Source organism: Alosa sapidissima, chromosome 2 (assembly GCF_018492685.1).
Source record: "Alosa sapidissima isolate fAloSap1 chromosome 2, fAloSap1.pri, whole genome shotgun sequence".
Classification (NCBI taxonomy): domain Eukaryota; kingdom Metazoa; phylum Chordata; class Actinopteri; order Clupeiformes; family Clupeidae; genus Alosa; species Alosa sapidissima.
Window position 1 is genome coordinate 3,701,876 of NC_055958.1, and position 20,594 is coordinate 3,722,469.

At 41.6% G+C, this 20,594-nt stretch overlaps 1 protein-coding gene across 1 annotated transcript in view; it reads right to left on the reverse strand.

The window, feature by feature from the left end:
• gypc (glycophorin C (Gerbich blood group)) overlaps positions 1 to 9,965 on the reverse strand; it is a 41,378-nt gene extending 31,413 nt beyond the window's left edge. Inside the window, exon 1 of the mRNA XM_042074600.1 lies at positions 9,953 to 9,965. The gene's annotated coding sequence lies outside the window, so the exon portion shown is untranslated. The remainder of the gene's footprint in view (positions 1 to 9,952) is intronic.
• Between the last annotated feature and the right edge of the window lie 10,629 nt (positions 9,966 to 20,594).

Below are 20,594 nucleotides of genomic sequence, written 5' to 3' on the forward strand. Positions count from 1 at the left end.
CATCAGGCATATGCGTATGACACAGTGTTGGTGTGGCTCGTTCCTGACCATCTGCGTCCCTGATGAGGTGCACCATCGGGACCTCAGGGGCCTTCCCCCCTCTGATGACATATTACCCAGAGCTTAGACCTAGCGTGGCTAGTGTCCTTGAGTGGCTCTCCAACTCTCTGTTGTGCCTGCCTGCCTGCCCTTGGGAATGTGTTTGTCCTCATCTAAAATGGATGCCACAGTCTCCGTGAGGGATGCAGACCACTGTGTATATACAGTATATATATACAGTATATATAAAGTTTTATTTTTGAATTGATCATCTTACCAAACCTTATATGTCACTGACCCACATATATATATATATATATACTGTATATATATATATATATGTGGGTCAGTGACATATAAGGTTTGGTAAGATGATCAATTCAAAAATAAAACTTTAAAACAAAACATGCATGAGGTTTGTTAAAGTGTATACTTTGTATTTCTGTTGTATTCATATTATTTAATATGACGTTTAAACTATTTTATTAGCAAAAGATAGAACTGACAGCCTGTAAATTGTCAAATGGTGTAACCACATAAAATGACAAATATCTAATATTTCACACCTCCTAACACCACCTAAGTTCATGCAAATGCTTTCATGAAATTAGTAGTTTATTTAGTAACATCCTATGAGAATATGTTTTTTTTACATTTATTTCTAAATTTAAATTATATGGGGTTTTCATTGTACTGAGCAAGACCATATGCTGTAAACATCTTGTTTTATGTCTATTCTTTGACCATTTGAGTAAAAATGGTTTAAACAGCCATTATTACAGTGTAGTAGGGTATTAAATAAATATCCATATTAACTTTTTTGTACAATATTAGTCTTTTAGACAAAATACTGGTTACACCAATTGACATAAATCGGTTACACCAACTGACCATAAAACGTCTATAGCAATAGGACAAGAAATTGACACAGAAAATAGGCATCAAAGTAAACTGAATTGGATATTTTCATATATATATTCATGTCATTCATCATACTCCATATCAAAAATAATTTTATAACATAAATGAAGAAACAGGATTAACTTGTGTTCCATTTAACTTCAGTTCAGTTCTCATACGATTTCAGTCTAGTAGGGGGGCCTATGAACAAATGATAATAATGATAAAACGACAAAATGATAATATTCCTCTATAAACTAATAACAGATTCAAACAAACATGGCATAATAAACACATTCAAATGAGTACATACAGGGACAAACATACAGAGCAACGTGATCAGGATTGCCCTGCCCCCCCTCCCCCCCTTAGCGCTACCCACTTGAACGTGGCCAATTCCCTCCGAAACACAATAAATGGTCCATTGTTTCCCGGCGGCACCCTTTTGCTGCCGGACAGTCAGACGGACTGAATGCAGCAGCAGCCGCCGGTAACCCAACATGCAAACACCTTACACAAAAGTTTGTGCACCAACTTTGTATAAATAAAATGTTATGCATAGTAAATAGTCTTTGTATAGCCGTAAATTCCATGTATTTGGCGCGAGTGACATTGTTTAAAGAGTTCGTGAATTTGTTTCGTGCGTGTATCAAGCGTATCCTAACCCATAGTCTATGCCGACAGGGCGCTAGATATGTGCGGTCACATTTGTCACAGTGATATTAGTGACCTTCTAGCCTTCTACATTTGAGCAAGCACATTTTCATAGTCCATGGTGGCACAGTCTAGTTAGGTTATATTCTGAGGTGTGTCTTTCTGTTAGTCAGGTGATGGCACACATATTCTAAAAGAAACAGATTTTGGGCTATGTATCCAGTGGCAGATATGTGTGGACTGGTGAATGAACCATCACTAGAGACATATGCCAAATTTCTTGTTTTTGTCCATGAGAGAGTATAGAGATGGGGATCACAGATTAGCCAACGATTACATTGTTACAGTGCAGTTACCTTACAAGAGAACAAAGCAGTTTGGCACAGGAACTGCTACAAATCCACCTGTAACAGTGAGCATCTGCAGCATGCTAAGATTCGCTACTAGAAATCATGTGAAGCAGACAGGACTCAGTGTCTTCAGAAAAGACGTGGTAGACCATCTTCTGAACCTGCAGCAACACCTGCAACTGCATCAAGTCCATCTAGAGGGACTTTGTACACTTGTTCAGCAGCAGCTGCTTCCAGCATAGATAAGTGCTTCTTCTGTCAGAAGCAGACAAAAGAGCGTCTTCATGAGGTGTCCTCTTTCAATGCAGGCAACCAACCAAGAACTATAAGTAATATTTTGAAGTCAATGACTTTTAACAGGTAGCCAGTGTAAAGATGCTAGGATGGGGAAAATATGTTCATATTTTTTGTGTGTGTGAGCAGCTGCATTTTGAATAAACTGTTAGCTCTTTAGACAGGTATTATTACAGCCAGCATAATAGCATTGCAATAGTCTATCCTTGAGATGACAAAACATTAATTTCTTGGCATCTGGTAAGGAGAAGGACTTCCTTATCTTTGAAATGTTCTTTAAATGGTAAAATTAAGTTTTGGTGATCTGTTATATGTGATTACTTAGTGCTAGGTCCTGGTCAATTATAACTCCCAGGTTTTTAACACTTGTGGATGAGGTCAGTGGAAGATCACTATATGTAGCCTGTGATGTGGATAGGATATCCCTCATCTTTTTGAACCTAAAACCATGACTTCTGTATTATCTGAGTTCAAAAGCAGGAAATTATTCGTCATCCATGTCTTTATAGCTCTTATACATGTGTCAAGTTTGGCTAGCGGGGTTAATTCATCAGGTTTTATGGAGAGGTATAGTTATGTATCATCTGCTAAACAACAGGGGCCCCAGTACTGAGCCTTGAGGCACTCCATATTTTACCATAATCTGGGTAGATGGTTTATTATGGACCTGTACAAATTGTTGACGGTTAGGAAGGTATGATCTAAACCAAGCGAGTGCTGAGTCTTTGATGCCTATCAAATTTTCAAGCCTAAGTAGTATGTCATGGTCTATGCTGTCAAAGGCAGCGCTGAGGTCCAGGAGGACCAGTATAGATACAAGGCTAGGTTTTTTGAGGGAGAGCTTAATAACAGATGTCTTAAACGACTGCGGTACATGCCCTGACAGAATTATTTATAATCTAGAGCAAAACATTATCCAGGAAGGGGAGACCAGTCTTAAGAAGGTGAGTACAAATAGGGTTTAGTAGACTAGTTGTGGAGGTGACATGGAGGTGAGATCTAATATGTTGTGTATATGTAAATGAATTAAATGTTGTTTGAGGTCTCATCTGTGATTCAGTGATTTTGCTATCTTTCAGCAATGGAGTTTGTGTATTTGGTGAAACTGATTGGTTATTGATCTTATCTCTAATTGTTTGACATACAATCATAATACTGACATACAATCATACTGTTGAAAATAATAAAATAACTATTATACAATTTCACAAAAATAGGGATAAAACAGGTAAAAAAAATGGAGACATAATTTTTCTCCATGTTCAATGACCTCTAAAGACAGTCCAACCAATTCTCCAAAAATTAACATTTCAATCCCACAGAAACCACATAGGCCCCCTGACTTTGTTTTCAAAGAGAGTGAGATAAAGGGCCCTATTTTCGCAAAACCCAGCAAAAGCGTATTATTATCCGACGCAAAGCTTTTTCCTATCTTACACTTCACTTTTATTAAACAATGCGCCCAGGGGTGTGCCAATTATCCACATAAGGTGTGGTCTGGCACATGATCTAAAAATCGCTATCTTAGACCATCTAAAAAGCATTACGCTACTGGCCAAGAAAACCTGGTCTATAGCGAAAGGCGCATATGAAGCACAGCTGAAGACACACTGTCACGAGATGTAAGCAAGCAGCAACTGCTCCTTGTGGTTTTTTATTCAGTCATTCGAACATTATTGGGGTAAGTGTTGCTTTTTTCAGGCTACAGTATATTTTCGATGGTAACCCATTGTCAATCAATAGTGAAAGTAATTAACTGTTTATAACTGTTTTGTCGTTGATTATGACCACGGTGAAGTTAGTGCTTTCTCCGCGAGGGAGGAAGTTGTCCTGCATGGCTTTGATGGTAATAGGGGTTTCGATTTCCAGCGTGGGGCTGTGGCGGGGCACAGATGGGCAGCCACCGAGTCTTCCAAACGTGGCATTGCGGAGTAGCCGTGCTCCGCGACGCCGTCCACATTTGTGTAGGAGGAGATGCCTTGGACCGGAACACAAGAGGAGTACGGGGTTTTCCAGGATCTGACGAGTTCCTGGTGAACTTCAGGGAAAAAGGGGGCTTTGGTCTCCTCCACCTTTTTCTTCGCCAGGAACCGGTCATCGATGCGGGAGGGGACGGGAGGTGCAGTCTTCGGCCACTCCAACTCCAGTAACTCGGCAGCCCGCCGAAGCACCTCGTAAAGCTCCACTTTAGGATTGGCTTTTCTTGGGCTAGGTCGGGGTTGAGAGGTCTCAGTCACTCCTCCCTCTGACCCGGTGCCTCTTCTTCTTCCCTGGCATAGCCGTCGAAGAATAAAATTATAATCCAATAAATCCAAAAAAATCCAAATGAATCCAAAAGTCGGCTAATCGTGATTAGCAGGCTAGCTATCAAGTTTCCACAGCTTCTGAGTGTTGTCGCGCTGAAGGGAAAAAAGAGGATGCACACAGCACGTAACGGGAAGTATTGGCAGGGGGAGGTCCTAAGCATTACGTGCTTTGAGCCTATTGGCTCTTGGTGTTATACAGCTTCAGCAGTCGCCCTGATAGGGCTCTTCTCCCATAGTGTCATTGACGCAGCGTCTCGTTCCCTCATTCGGGGAACCGTGGTTACTATTTGTAACCTAGACGTTTCACTTTACCTATGAGTTCAAATAATAGATGAGTGCAGATGTGTGTAGCCTATACTCTGCTAGGTTTTAGTAAAGCATAGTTTAGTGGGATACCTGTTCCATACGGTCTTGCGTGTAAAGCAGATTCCTGCTTCCAAACATGTGCTGTTTGAAGTTTTGCTGCTTGCTGTTAAAGGGAATTACAGATTTCATTCTCATTGGTTTAAAGGATGTCACGCCCAAAACACACCCATGACTAATTAAGAAACATAAGAGCCGCCTTAAGAAACATAAGAGCCGTTTGATAACAAAACCACCCCGAATGTGGACTGGACAAACCCCTGAATGTATTAACGCTATCTGCTAGTGACCATGGATTTTAGATCGCTACAGGGCCCAAAGTGTGTGTGTGAGAGACAATAACCGTGAAAGAGTGTGTATGATCATTTCTTAACAACCAACCAACAGCAGGATCTGCGTGACATGCGCTCTGTGGCGAGACACATTTTCCTTGCTTGAAAGTGGCATCTATTGGGGGACAAGAAGTATACTTTATTTATAATACATGTATTTATATTATTTATTTATAATTTAAACATACTATTTACATACATCATAAAAAAATATTAAAATGAATTATGAGAAGTTTAAATTTAAAATATACATGTATGTACATGTATACATGAAATGTCAAAAATCGCTTAAATTACAATCTAATTAAACCATTTTAAAGCTACTGTTCATGCTAAACAGTTAGTCACTATTTAACTTATAAAACTAATATAATTGGCACCTAAAATTAAACACACTTGAATTAAACACACTGAATCTGAACAGAAACCAGTTACACCATTTGACATTTCTATTTAAAAGCAACATTTGCCAACCAACCGTATAACACAATGCTTGGACAAAGTACTGTTGACTTCATATGCAACACTCATATTTATGCTGATTACAGTATGATATGTACACAAACATGGCCCCGAGGCTTGATCTATGGGTCTATGCTATTAGGATAATTAAATTCCTCCACAACATTAGATCCATTTGATATGGAATGTAGCAATTACATTTTCTCCACATAGAAGGGATGTGAAGGCCTTGATCTATGGTTTATACTCTCTATCTCAACACGCCCCATTCAATATTGCCATACGCACAAGATACAGTTGTTTATTACACCCTACTCCAGGTGGGGAAGACTGAAAGAGTCATATTGAGTGTGACGTTATGGAGGTGTCAGTAAGTCTTGTCATACTGACACCTCCACACAGCTGCCTCATGCTGTTGGCAACATCTGAAAGTTGATGTCAGATGCATAATATTCACTGCTGATGACAACATCTGAAAGTTGATGTCAGATGCATAGTGATGTCAGATGCATAGTATTCACTGCTGTTGACGACATCTGAACGTTGATGTCAGATGCATAGTGATGTCAGATGCATAGTATTCACTGCTGTTGACGACATCTGAACGTTGATGTCAGATGCATAGTGATGTCAGATGCATAGTATTCACTGCTGATGACGACATCTGAAAGTTGATGTCAGATGCATAGTATTCACTGCTGATGACGACATCTGAACGTTGATGTCAGATGCATAGTGATGTCAGATGCATAGTATTCACTGCTGGGACACAAGAAGGTGTAGCACACAGTAGGTTGTGCAATGCAACTTTGAGAAAAGAGAATGCATTATTCACAGCTAACTGTGGAGGAGACGTATCTTTGCACGATATGCCATGTTCTATCCCACTAACCAAAACAGAGAACTGGTAATACCCTCCAGATATACCCTCTTCATGTCAGGAGACACTTGTCAAAACTTCCTCAGCCACACTGTAAAAACAAAAAAGAAATTGTAAAAAAAAACTCAGTGGGATAGATGTGAATGTGAGTATCATGTTTTTTGTTACTTTCCATGAACCTCTCTTTCTCTCACTGATGTTGAGGAGTGAGAGCGGTGCGGAGTGAGAGATGCGGCGACAGGAGATGGATGTCAGCGTGCCCGTGCCCGGTGGGCATCCGTATGGCTGGCATTTCTGCCTGTCAGTATAGCGGCACCGTTACCACCACCGCAGTTGCCAGCGGCAGCCGCCGCATTACAAAAACAAGATGACAAACGTGAGGGATGGGTGCAGGTGCGGAGAATACCGCGCTGTGGATATGGCGGATATTTATCTAGAAAAAAAAGAGAGAGACTTGTCTTCAGACACAAGGCTGGCATCTGTTTTTCTTTTCTGCTCAATTGAGCTCTACATTTTTATTCCCGGGAAGTAACAGCCTCAAAGCGTCATGTTTTGAAAGCCTACTTTTTTTTTTAGCAAGGCAGGGCAATGCATTTATAAACAGGCAGGTAATTTGGACCCCCTTCACAAAATCCAAGCTCTCGGGCTAAATGTAACTGCAGCAACATGGATATTTCCGGTTCAATATTACAGAATTGTAATATGCATTTCTGCCGTTATGAAAAGTGATACACACAGGATATGAAATTGCAATACATGCTGAATAAAAATGAGTTTGTAGTGAAATAGTTATTTATGGTATCCTGTCCCATGTCTTGATGCGTTGATACAGAACATGCATCCTGCTAAAAAGAGATGGAAAAATGTGTACATCTAAAACTCTTGTAAGGAATCACAATCTGGCAGGACTGTATAGTACATGTACCAGTGAACAGTTGACTATCAGAAGGTAGAGGGAGAAAAAGTGTCCGTTCAAGGAGGTCAGGAGGGCCAGTTTGTTCAGTTATCTGACAACCCGTCACTTTCATGCTGTCCACCAATCCAACTCATGCTGGGTGATCTTTTAGACCTTCTCTCATTCTGTAGCACATGTCAGGACGTACCCACCTCTTCCCAGATCCTCCTCTTTGAAGGCACTTTGAGTGCCTCTCTCGGACCCATTTCTGTCAATTGTGGCTCTTGAAAGTAAAATCATTTGATCTTGACTTGATCTTTTGAGCACTTATTCCTGGCGGTTTGTTGTGCTGTTCACTCTCTGCTGGTGTATAAAATAACATCTAGTAGCTTTGAACTGTATTTAATACCCTTTTGTGACATGTCTCTTACTGCCTTCCTCGCATTCTCCACGCCTGTCTGTGTGTCATTGTGATTAGGCGCAGCTTGCATAAGGCTGTGGAATCAGCTCTGCTTAATGAAGGACGAAAGTCGAGAGATAATCAATCCCTATGATTGGCAAGTCTTGTACTAACAAGACAATACGATATCCAGCTATGTTAGTGCGCTGACTTTACCATCCCTTACTGTAGCCAAGACTGTAGAATAGCATATGGCTATTAAACTCACAACTAGCTATTAAGATAACAACAAGGTCATTTGTCATAATGATCTGTTATTACTAAGCTACACATACTGACCATCGTATGTTCCAAAAGACCAGTGAGTTGCCCCAGGAAGGTCAGGAGTTCTCACAGCAAACCCTACCCAAAGTAGCCAACAGGGGATGCTCTGGCACTTTTCTCGGGCAAAACACATAAACAACACTGGACTCCATATTGATCACATGGGCTCTCAGCTCTGCTCCTCTCCATTCTCTGATGAACCTGAGCAGAGTCGGTGAATGCATGGAGTAAGAGGGTCTCAGTATACTGGACCCTTGAAAAAAAAAAGAATTTGAGGCTCCCAACATGTGGATGATAAAATTATGTCTTACATATATCATAAGCCTGTTATCACCTGGATATTACCATTTTAATGGGGTATTAATCAGACACAGCATCAAATAAATATATTACAGGCATATAATAGAGTGTTAATAGTCTCAGAGTTGGTCTCAGGTTCCACCTATAGTGCCAGTGACAAGACATTTTCTCAACTACTTCTACTCTCTCTCTCTCCATCTCTCTCTTACTCTCTCTCTCTCCATCTCTCTTCTACTCTCTCTCTCTCCATCTCTCTCTTACTCTCTCTCTCTCCATCTCTCTCTTACTCTCTCTCTCTCCATCTCTCTCTTACTCTCTCTCTTTCCTTCCATGCATCCATTTGCTCCCAGAAGCTCTCTTTCATTTTTTTCCTCCATTTCCTTCACCATACTCTCCCTCTATTATTTTCTCTTTCTGTTTTCTGTCACCGTTTCCCACCAGCATCATCATCCTCGTCTGCCCTTCCTCTCCGGGAGCCTTTCATCATCTCCCTTCCCCGTGCACCTCATCTTCTCTCACTCTTCATCCTCATACTCCAGCTACTCTGACATCCTCTCTCCATCTCCCTCCCTCTCCCTTTCTCTCTCCCTCTCCCTCTGTCTCTCTCTCCCTCTTCTCCTCTGTCCCTCTGTGAGGTTCATCTCTGGCTCCACCTCTCCTCTCCCTTCTCCTCCTGAGCGCCTTGAGTGGGAGCGTTTGTTCAGTAATGGAGGAGGACAGAGTCGATGGCTAACGCCAGACGACTGGAAATCCATACTACTCACGTTTGGCCTGGGGAGGCGAGGGGGTGAGGGGGTGAGGGGGGCCCAGGCGACAACATCTGGCACATGATTGCCAATGCAGCCCTCAGACAGTTGTGCCATAAAACCAATGTCTCTCTCTCTCTCTCTCTCTCTCTCTCTCTCCCGTCTGTCTGGCTGTGTGTCTCTCCCTGTCAGACCATGTCAACTGTGAGGATGCCGGAAAAAGAGACAGGAAATAAAATGGACAAAAAGCGGCCCATTGTTTGCCGCAGGGCCGGAGCTGAGCAGGCAGCTGTGGTGTGTGGTGTGTGTGTGTGTGAGTATGTGTGAGTGAGTGTGTGTGTGTGACAGACAGAATGTGTGAGTGTGTGTATGGCTGTCTGCGACCCTGTGACAGACTGGATAATGTGAAGGTGCCAAAGGAGGGTGTTACGCTCTTACACACTGGTTCAGGGTCAGTGATATAGAAACTACAGCAGTTTAACCAACACTTATGTCTTTAGTTTGTTTTTCCATCTGTTTTATAAGTTTTATATGATTTTGCATGTAATGGTATTGGGTGCATGTAATGGTATTGGGTGTATGTAATGTCCTCGCACAGACATAGACAGACAGTGGAGATGGATAGATAGACACTAGTATTCATCCTGAGGGAAATTCTTCCTCTGCATCTGACCCATCTGTGGTTAGTGAACACACACACACACAGAGAGAGAGAGAGAGAGAGACACACACACACACACACTATGAACAGTGAACACAAAGTGAGTAGTGAGCATACACAAATACCTAGAGCAGTGGACAGCCATTGCCAAAGTGCCCAGCGGGGTCAGGTGCCTTGCTCAAGGGCACCTCAGCCATGTGGGCATGGGAGACAGCTGTTCAACCACTGCCCACATTGTTTGGGGATGGAACTGACCACTCTTCAGTCACCAGTCTGATTCCCCAACCAGTAATCCATGGCTGCACATATTTTGTAAGCTTACTTACATGGTTCAGCATTCTTATATTGGTTGGCCAAATGCTTTCACTGAAACTGTGAGTGAGTGAGTGTGTGTGAATGAGAGAGTGTGTGTGTATGTGTGTGTGTGTGTGTGTGTGAGAGAGAGAGTGTGTGTGTATGTGTGTGTGTGCATGTGCATGTGTGAGTGTGTATGTGTGTGTGTGTGTGTGTGTGTGTGTGTGTGCGTATGTGCACCTGTGAGTGTCAGTGAGTAATCCACTGACTGATAGAAGTGTGCCTCTCCTCCCTCCTCCTGCCAGCCTCCCCATGGTTCCCCGACATAATGCTTCATCAAATTACGAGACCAAATAAGCCTGGATGTGATAACACATCCGCAGCAGCCTCCTCAAGCTACGCATGGGCCTGGCAGGACGTAGTTAAATCAATTATCACATGTTTGTTCTTCACAAAGCACCCTCGACGGCTACTCTGACCTTGTAGGAAAACAGTGTGAGAGCAGTTTCGATTTACAGGAATATCAGTAGAAATATCAGTAATCTTTGAAATGAAGCTATCAGACCGAAAGGCACAAAAAATGAGTGAAATCCAGAAAGATCTGTCTGTTGTGCTGGACAACAAACTGCTGAGGCAAAACCATCACAACAAGGTTCTTGATGTTATTAATTTGAAAAAAGGGCTTAGTCACGCCGTTGGCCTCCACTGAATGGTTTTACACACTGCAGTGATCACCACTGCATTAATATTGCTCCAGTCTCATTGAAGAGTGCAAATTGCCTGCCCAATGGACTGAGGAAAACGAGAGAGTGAGCTCCTCTCTTCAGGAAGCAGCCGAGAGACCCCATGAGGCACGTAACCTGGAGCTGACCACCTCCACCACCACCTCAATCACCACCACCACCTCCTCATCACCTGCCCGCCCCACTGCCCGCCTCCACCCCCATCCCAATCAGGTAGAGGCCTCTCGAGAGGCACACTGTGCGTGAGCCGAAGCTGCAGAAATCCATATTCCATCTCAGTCTCTTGCGCTCCCCTGGCACTTCAACATGCATGTAGCTGCTATGGACTAGAAATGTGCGGCTCATTAGCAACCCGCAAGATATGCTAATATTTCATTCTCGGTGTATAATCTGTACAGCACAAACATGCGGTGTGCTACAGAGTTGGATATCTTTGTACTCAATCCTGTAATTATGATTTCGGATAGCCTTTATTCATGTGTTTCTTATTTCTACTTCAGACTATAAATCAGCTATTATTACTAACTTATTAGTATGTTGTGCTGGGGCCCATGTATTACGCTGGCTAGAAGAGCATAGACGTTCATTAATTATGAAATGCCAGGTGCTTTTTCTTATTTTGATCAACAAATGACATGAGATGCTCATCTGTTTACATGTAACACCCAGCAATATGTTTTTTTTTTTATTAGAACAGTGGCCAAGGTATCTGTTTATTGTTTAGATGTTTTTCTCATTTGGATGCGTTTTGATGTGTCTCTAAAGTGTCGACACAACTGCTTACCTACTCTGGCTTACTGTCCTATTTTCTTACTCACCGGCCAGTTGTTCATTTATCAGTAACACTTGCATTACGCTCATGCGTTTTTAATAACCGGTTTCTAGGAAATTTAGAGCTGATTGTGTGCCATGAATTCACATGTTTTTGACATCGGTCTCCCTGGCTCCCTGCCTTTGAGTGTCATGTCTCCGATCGATCGTTCAGCCAATCAAACACTCCTCGGAGACTGTTTTCTCTTCTTGAGATGATGAACACAAACAGAGTGACCTAGATTCAGTCATGTCCCAGTGTGCTGTTGCTGGTGGATGCTAAAGAAGACGGAATGTTTTTTTACGGTGGACTTTTCACTGCCTCACATATTTACATTACAAACGATATTATCAGCCCCAATAGGAAATCTAAACTGAGAAATCCATTTGATGTAAGGCTGGAATGTTCATAGTGAGATAATAACATCTGAATGTTATCATCAAGTTATACATTTTACAAGATATGCAGTTATCCCAGCCTTGTACTAACTGTTGATGAAGCATTTTTTAAATTATTTTTTGCAGGAAATATGTTGAGCAGGTCATTCACTTCAAGTTAGCTTCAGACAGTAGACCTATAGCACTCGCTCCTTCTAAAGTTAGCTTCAGACAGTAGACCTATAGCACTCAGTTAGCTTCAGACAGTAGACCTATAGCACTCACTCCTTCTAAAGTTAGCTTCAGACAGTAGACCTATAGCACTCAGTTAGCTTCAGACAGTAGACCTATAGCACTTGCTCCTTCTAGACATCCCTCATGGCCTGGTTGAAAAGTCTGACAATGTGGGCATTGACTGGAGCCGACATGATTAAATAATATTGGCGCCTTACTGTGAGGTATTGCATTATTCAGATTTTTTGCTAAAAAGTCTGAGCCTTTTCTACAATCCTCTCAAGCAATTAGAAAATCTTGCTGACACTAGCAAGAGACTAGAACTACACTCTGTACAAATCCCCAAACTTTGAAGCTCTCGCTGCCTCTCATCTCCCAACCGCATGTTCTCCAGCTTTTCCACAGATGTCTCAGTAAATACAGAGATGTTTCCTCAAAGAAAACAGCTACTACTTTTCTTATGCCAAACATACAGTACATTTACCTAAATTCCGATTTGAACATACTGTATGTGTGAAATGAAACAGACAAGGTAGGCAATATTTCCTCAAGCTGGGCACTGCCACAATTGTATCAGGGTGGTCTCGAGGTTTTAGTCCAGGGGTGGGCAAACTGCAGCCCGCGGGCAGGATCCGGCCCGCCGAGCATTTCATTTACTTATCAGGCTGCTCGCTATTTTTTTCCTGCGATAGAGACGACGTTGGTTAGCTTTACTGCAAACTGCTTTTCACTCTCCTTAGATAACGTTTACAATGTCAATGTCAAAACGTCATGTTAAATAGAGATAACATCATGTTAAACTAAGTTAACTCTTAGTTATCTCCTTTGCAGCAGATCTAACGTGAACATTATGCAATCCATTTAATTGGGAACGCGTCTGCACTCACGAGAGGGAGAGAGCCGCAGGTTCCACCTGGCTTGTGATTGTTGATAATTGATATCTCCTTCTTATAAGAAACTTTTAAAAGGAAATCATGAAGGCAACAGTAGTTCCCACTACTGACCATTTAAAAACTGTGAGAGGGCCCAGCCGTAGGTACAGCACTAGCCATAGCGGAGCAGGCAGAAGATCATTGAGAAATAAACGTGAATTGAAGCGACTGTCTTTAAGCGACAGTGCACAATTTATACATTTGTTAAGACGGACCAATAAAGCTGATTATCTTGATTGTGCTACATTGATTCCTGATATATTTATTGTATGAGGTGACAGTTGATATTTGTTACAGTGACTATATCAATCCACTAATTCACCTTCAAGTAAATACAGTGAGTACCAAAATCATCCATTTCAGATGAGGCTTGTAAACAAAGTAGGCCATTAATGGAACAAGATGTGACACTGAATAAGGAAATCATGTGTGAGTGACTACAACAAGCTCATCCACATTCCTTACTATACAGTAAACATACTGCATTTAGTATACGTCTGGTTTATGTGTTTAAGTGAATTTAAGAAACAGTTTGTATACAGATGCTTGGGTAAAGGAAGGAGAGACTGGTAACTGAAAGGGTTAAAGTAGGAGAGAATTGTATGCAATTTGTACGTGTCTGTTGCTCATCTATGCTCTTTTTGGAGGATAGAAATTGCATACTAAATGCCAAGCAGCCAGGGAGGTGAACACAAGCATTGTGTCAGCAAATTTGATTTATTATTTTTTTTTTCAATTTAGTCTGAATTGAATGCCAATTGAATTGGAATGCTGCTAGAAATGCCCCACCACATATTGGACTGCCTCTTACTTCAGCCTCACCAACATGATGAGAGTTGCGGAAATTGCATTTGAATAAGAACCCCACTAAGAAAAACACATCCTTCACCACGGGGCAAATGTAGCTCTCAATATACAGTCCAAGAGCTTAAGGGTCTTGGACTCTGTCTGCATTTCCCCTTCAGTTTCTTGTTCCAATGCTTTATTTTCCATACTAATCAAGGGAAACTGAGAGTATTTTGTCCTAGATCTACATACAGTCAAAATTTCCTCAACATTTCATAGCTCATTCATTGATACCGTTGACATACAGACATGTATACATCCATAAAGAGAAGTGCAGTCCTATCAGCACCACACCAGGTGGGTCAATGTCCTAGTGAGTGTCATCACGCTATGCTAAATCTATCTTCTGTGTTGGCCCTAGGCGTCTATGTGGGAAAATAATGTCTGTGGTCCACTAACATAAAATCAATCAGGTTAAGAATCAGCCAATTAGTTATCAGGCCAGTGCCCGTTTTGGAGGCCCTTAGTGGTGAATTAAACTGACTGATGTGTGTTCAGGGGCGCCGGAACGAGTTTCAAAGTGCAGGGGCCAGATAACGAATCCCCCCCCCCCCCCCCCCCCCAAATCGCGTACACTGTATTTTGTCTTTCTTGCGCAAACAAAATATGTGCGTTTCTAATAGCCTGCGTAATTCTGCTTCATAAAGTTGAGCAAACGCATGCGGTAATTTTACAGATAAATAGAAATAGCCTACTGTCATGCAGTTTATGTGGTAGGCCAAAACGTTGTTACCTTATTACTGAGCGGAAAACAGTGCACAACTAACTAGCTAATGACTGTCAATCACACCACTAATTGATTCCAAAAAAGATATCAGGGTGTTACAATTGGGACTGCACTGTTTTCAGTGTGAAGAAGAGCATCTAAGGCTATTAATGACCGAAGGAACGCAACTCGCAAGCGCACTTCACTCAAAGCAGTTCAATGTTTTGCAAGTTGTGTGCGTGTCACCATTCAACTTTGTGAAGGAGTGTTCGCCAGCTGGGCTGCAACGCTTCCATAAAGCAATTCGAATTGGCACAATTTTTAAAAGCACTAGCTAGTGCCGTGCTCATTAACTTTTGAAGGCAGATTAGCTATAAGAAATGCCTGGTAGGCCTCATTTTTGTCAGCAGAAGTTCGTATCAGCAAATGTGGTTTGGTAAACGGGGACAGAAGTGAAATAGGTTAACCTGGTCTATTTGAACATTGCTGGTAATCTTAAGTGCAGGTTATCATACAAACCTTGCGAAGGCTTGGTAGCTTACATGTTTCGGATATATCACGTTGCGCATGATATTAATTGAATCTCATGTCGCGCAATAGGCTAAATCTGGTTATCCAACAGATTCATAACTTCAGTAATTGTCATTAACCTTTATTAATGGTGAACAAACCATACCAAACCAGAATAAAATTAGATTCGGCTACATTTCAAATCCATCTCTCCATGTTGCATTGATTGAGAATGAACATCCCAGAGTGGAGCGCTGTCTGCTCCCTGGGGGTGTAGCCTGGGTGCTCTGCTGGTGTTTTGCTCATCGGTTTTGACCCATGGGCAGAAAGCTTAAGGTTTTGCAACAGTGAAGCTGCACAAATAGCTCTAGGCTATATTAGATGCCGCTATAATGGTTAACACCTCTCCGTTTTTTGCGCGGACGTTTTTTTTTTTTTTTTTCGTGGATGATTTTGTTTATTAAAATATATTTTGAGCCAAAAGTGTAGGGGCAATTGGCCCCCTGGCCACTGTGCTTCCGGCGCCTGACTGTTTATCCGTCCGTTATCCAATGCATATGTCGTAGATTTAGGGTGGGACGCTAAGGACTAGTCCTAATCAATATTTTAAGATGACAAAATTGTCCCCACCAATATTTTAGCGAACTTATTTGTGCTGCTGATCATTCCGACAGCCAGCACAACAGTAGGCTACAAGAAACGTCGTCATATGATTTGCTGAAAAACAAAGGGGGAGGGGGAAGGGTTATCTGACATGCACGCTACAGTAGGCCTACACGCACGGAACATGTCAGGCTACTGTACTTGTTTGCACCGGCAGTCAAGCGAGCGGGTGTGTCAACGACAACGGTAAGTTAGGGCTGTCTGCCAATACCTATCCCATAAAAGGCCAGAGTAAAACATTGTGATATTCTCTTTGTCCTTCAGCATGTACATGTTTGCCCCCTTTTTGTGGTTTGTAGATCAGCTATGCCACCCAAAAATACGAAGCTTTTTCATTGCAGTCTAGGCAAAATAATTAGCCATACAAACTGGCAACTGGTGACCAGGCTTTCAAATGCGGATTTTACTGTGTAAAATAGCATTAGCTGTTAGGATATATTGTCACAACGAACCTAGCTTCTGTAATCTTTCCACCAAAGTTAGGAGTCATGTTGAATAAGGGTGTGTCGCACGGACAGTCACATAGGCTATAAGTCACCATCACTGACTGTTAGGCTAATTGGGCTACCAATCTTGCAGTAGCAATAAACAATGGATCCGAGACATTTTCCTGTTCCTATATTCTGTTTATGTTGGCTAATGTATTTGTGAATGTAGCCTGCACAATGCAAAGAAATAAAAGATAAACTGGTGCATTTCCATACTCATAGAAATTAACATTGCGAGACACTTATCTCTTCTATGATCTCATCCCAGAAAGATTTTCTTTGACTTGTTAGTTTTTTGAACATTTATTTTATCTAATGACATAGCAAAGATGAATTTAATCCACATATCCTTGCACTTGCGAAACTATTTTTCAGCATTCACGTTCCTCTTAAAGTGACAGGCACTCAATTAGATTTACACACCAAATGTGATGATATAGACAAGTGTAGCCTAATAATGTAAATATCAATATGATGTAATCAAATTACTAAATATGTTAAGCTATTAGTAATCATGCAGATCATAAAATACTATACATAATTATCAATACAAATGTATAGTTTATATGAATTCCAAAATATGAAAAAGAAACCTATGACAACCATCACTTTCAATGTGTGTGTGTGTGGAGGGTCAATCAAATTCTATGATTGCCACTGATGTGAATGATCTCACAAATCACACAAACCAAATCAAATTTTAAAAAATCGCAAGTAGTAAATAGTATCGAAATCGAGATTCTTCACTTGCTATTGGTATTGAAACAATAATGTTGGTATCGTGACAACAGGAGTTGTGGATGTGTCCCCACCAAAGCTGAGACCAAACCTACGCTCTTGATCCCATGGGTGTTTAGCTTTCACGTAAAGCCATGTCAATGCTAAATGCTAATGAACACGTTTGTCTGTATCAATATCTGTAACCTTGCACATCATTTTGTTTACCTTTTACTAAGGATGTTATTGACCCCTTTTCTGTACAATAAACATTGTGACGCTTTTATGGGTTGGGGTTTAGCTGGAGGCAGACACATTGGAAGTGATTGAAGTTTGTTTCCAATCTTTTTTGTTTTGCCTCCAGCTAACACCGTGACGTGGCGATAAGGTGACCTTCAGGTGAGGTGTTATCTACTATCTACTATAGCCATGACTCACCTGCATTCCCAATGTGAGGCTTGAACATAGGCGGATTATGAACTTTCGGGCCCCTGGGCCCAGATGTATTGAGGGCCCCCCACTAATGTGGGAGGGGGGCATTGGGGGTCCTCCCCCAGAAATTTTTTAATTTGTTTGATGTGATTTCCTGTATTCTGGTGCATTTTGGGGATGGCCAATACTAAATTCAATTCATGAATTCATAGCCTACATCCTGATTTGTTGATATTGAGGCAATGATTCCATGCAAAGGCTTGGGCTTCAGGGCCCCTTGACCCCTTGGGCCTGGGCCCGGTAGGCCCATGCAGTAATCCATCCCTGGGCTTGAGGCTTGAAGCCTCCTATACTACAACAAGCCATCTTAAACAAAGTGCGCTAACAGGAGCATTGTACCAAAGATCCTTGATTACTAGCAAGATAGAGCAACGTAATTCGTTACTATGGGAGCAAAACGGGACAGTTCCGGTCTGCATAATTGGGAGTGTCACCTTACGTCACTAAATAAACTTTCTCTCTTAAAGGAGAATTCCGGTGTGATATTGACCTAAAGTGTATTGAAACATGATACCGAGTGTGAACGTATGTCTCATAGCCCATCTCGGCTTGTCCCCTGCACTCCAAAATCTGGCGCTAGTTAGCCGATGCTACCAACAGCATCAATAGTGGTGCTTCGGCATCGGGCTAGCCATGCAAATAAATCACTGTTTTACACCCATTTACGAGGCTCAATGTATCTCCACACTTCATTGGTAGACTTCCGAGGGCCCTGACATTTAAAACGAGACATTGAGAACTTTGAAAAAGCACTGGTAGTTTACTTACAAGACGATTTATACAGACAGTACCTTCACGAAGTTTAGCGTTTGCAGCCATCTTGAATTTAGTCACAATAAGTCGAGCAACGAGTAAGAATGAACAGGTATGATAAGGGATCAGATTCCAAAAATAATTCAGTGGAAATGCATGGATTCCAGTTGCTGCTACTGGAAGAAACTGGAATCCATGCATTTCCACTGAATTATTTTTGGAATCTGATCCCTTATCTAACGCTAGCTTAAAATGCTATACAAGTGGATGGGAGTAGCTATGGCAATACAGCTATGCGCTAACAAGTGACTAGTAGTTGAAGGACTTCGCTTAAACTTAATATACTGTTGCAAATTCACTTGAGTATAAACTATCCACTTTAACTAATGTCAGCAATGTTATTCAGCTAGTTGTCATTTCAAAGAAATTACACTTCTCCGTTTAAAATGTTACCTTAGCTAAGAGGCTAGCTAGCATGCTAACAACCGGACAGTAAACTGGCAGCAGCATGGTCTGATATTAAGTTATTTTATTACAAATCCCCTAAATTATTAAAAAACCCTCAACAAATCCAGAAAGACATAATGACCAATTTATTGGTAAAATTCCACAAGTCTCCATTGACATTAGTGCAGCGAGGGTTTACTCTGGTCTGCATAAAGGGGGATTTTCCCCCCTCCCCCTTGCAATAATCGAACGCGGAAATTGTCGAACGTTTGCGCCTCTCGCTCCGCTTTAACCCTCTCTGGTTGTACTACTCTGAGACTAGTGGGCAGAGATCATAGTGCAGGGCGATATGTAGCAAATAAAGGTGTTTGGAACATTTCATATAGATCTTTGTAAAGTATGATTTTTCACTTTTTCAGACCCTATAGTTTGCAAAACTACCTGTTTCCAATTTTTTCCCGGACTGCACAGGTCCAAAATCCAAGATGGCGGATATATCACCAAAAATTGCAAATAATCACCTTTTTAAACATTTTAAATGGATATATGTGAGGTATTATCATTATATACATACATTTTCTAATAAAATTGAATGGCTTAGGTAATAAATATGACCATGGGTGACATGAGATGTCATGATTATCAACCAGTGATGGGTGTAACCACCATTATGCTATTTATTGGCATACCCGGAAAAACACATTGACTGATTAAAAGTTTCCTTCACATAACCTAATAATCATTTGAATTAAAGTAATGTTCTGCAATCACCACAATAGATTAGATTAGATTAGATTCAACTTCATTGTCATTGCAGAGTACAAGTATGAAAACAATGAAATGTGGTTTGCGTCTAATCAGTGCAAAAAAGGAGAAAAGTGCAATGTGATATAGAAAGTATAAACAGGTGGTGCATAGACAGGTCAAGAAATTTAGTGCAGTGTAGACAGTAGTATACAGTTGATTTATATAAGGTAGAGAGGTTTAGAGTAATATAAATATGTGCAGTGTATATTAGCAGTTACCTTATAAGAGCAGAATAAATATGGCTATGTAATGTGAACAATGTATAAGCAACATATATTTGGGGGGGGGGCAGGCAAGGAGGCATTGGGCGGGGGTGGGGGTGGGGGCTTTGTAGGTTGGTTGTCACCGGGATGCAGAGCTAGAGTTCAGCTGCAGGAAAGCTTCCTCTGAACCTGCTGTGCGTCTTATGCAAGCATCACTTGCCCTGGATGGCCTCAATGGAGGGGAGTGAGGAATGTGTTGGGCAGTTTTCACCACCCTCTCTGCAGTGCTTTTCGGTCGTGGGCAGAGCAGTTGCCATACCAAACTGTGACACAGTTGGTAAGGATACGCTTGATGGTGCAGGGGTAGAAGTTCACCAGGATCTGAGGAGCCGGTGGACCTTCTTTAGCCTCCTCAGATAGAAGAGACGCTGGTAAGCCTTCTTGATCAGGGTAGAGGTGTTGAGGGTCCAAGAGAGGTCCTCAGAGATGTGGACACTCAGAAATCTGAAGCTGGTGATACACTCCACTTCAGTCCCATTGATGATAATGGGAGTGTGTGCTAAGTCCACAATGAGCTCTTTTGTCTTCAATAATTCTGTTAACAGGACTTGCAGGAAATTTTGGGAATATATGAATTTGTTGATTATATGCAAGCCTAATGCTGC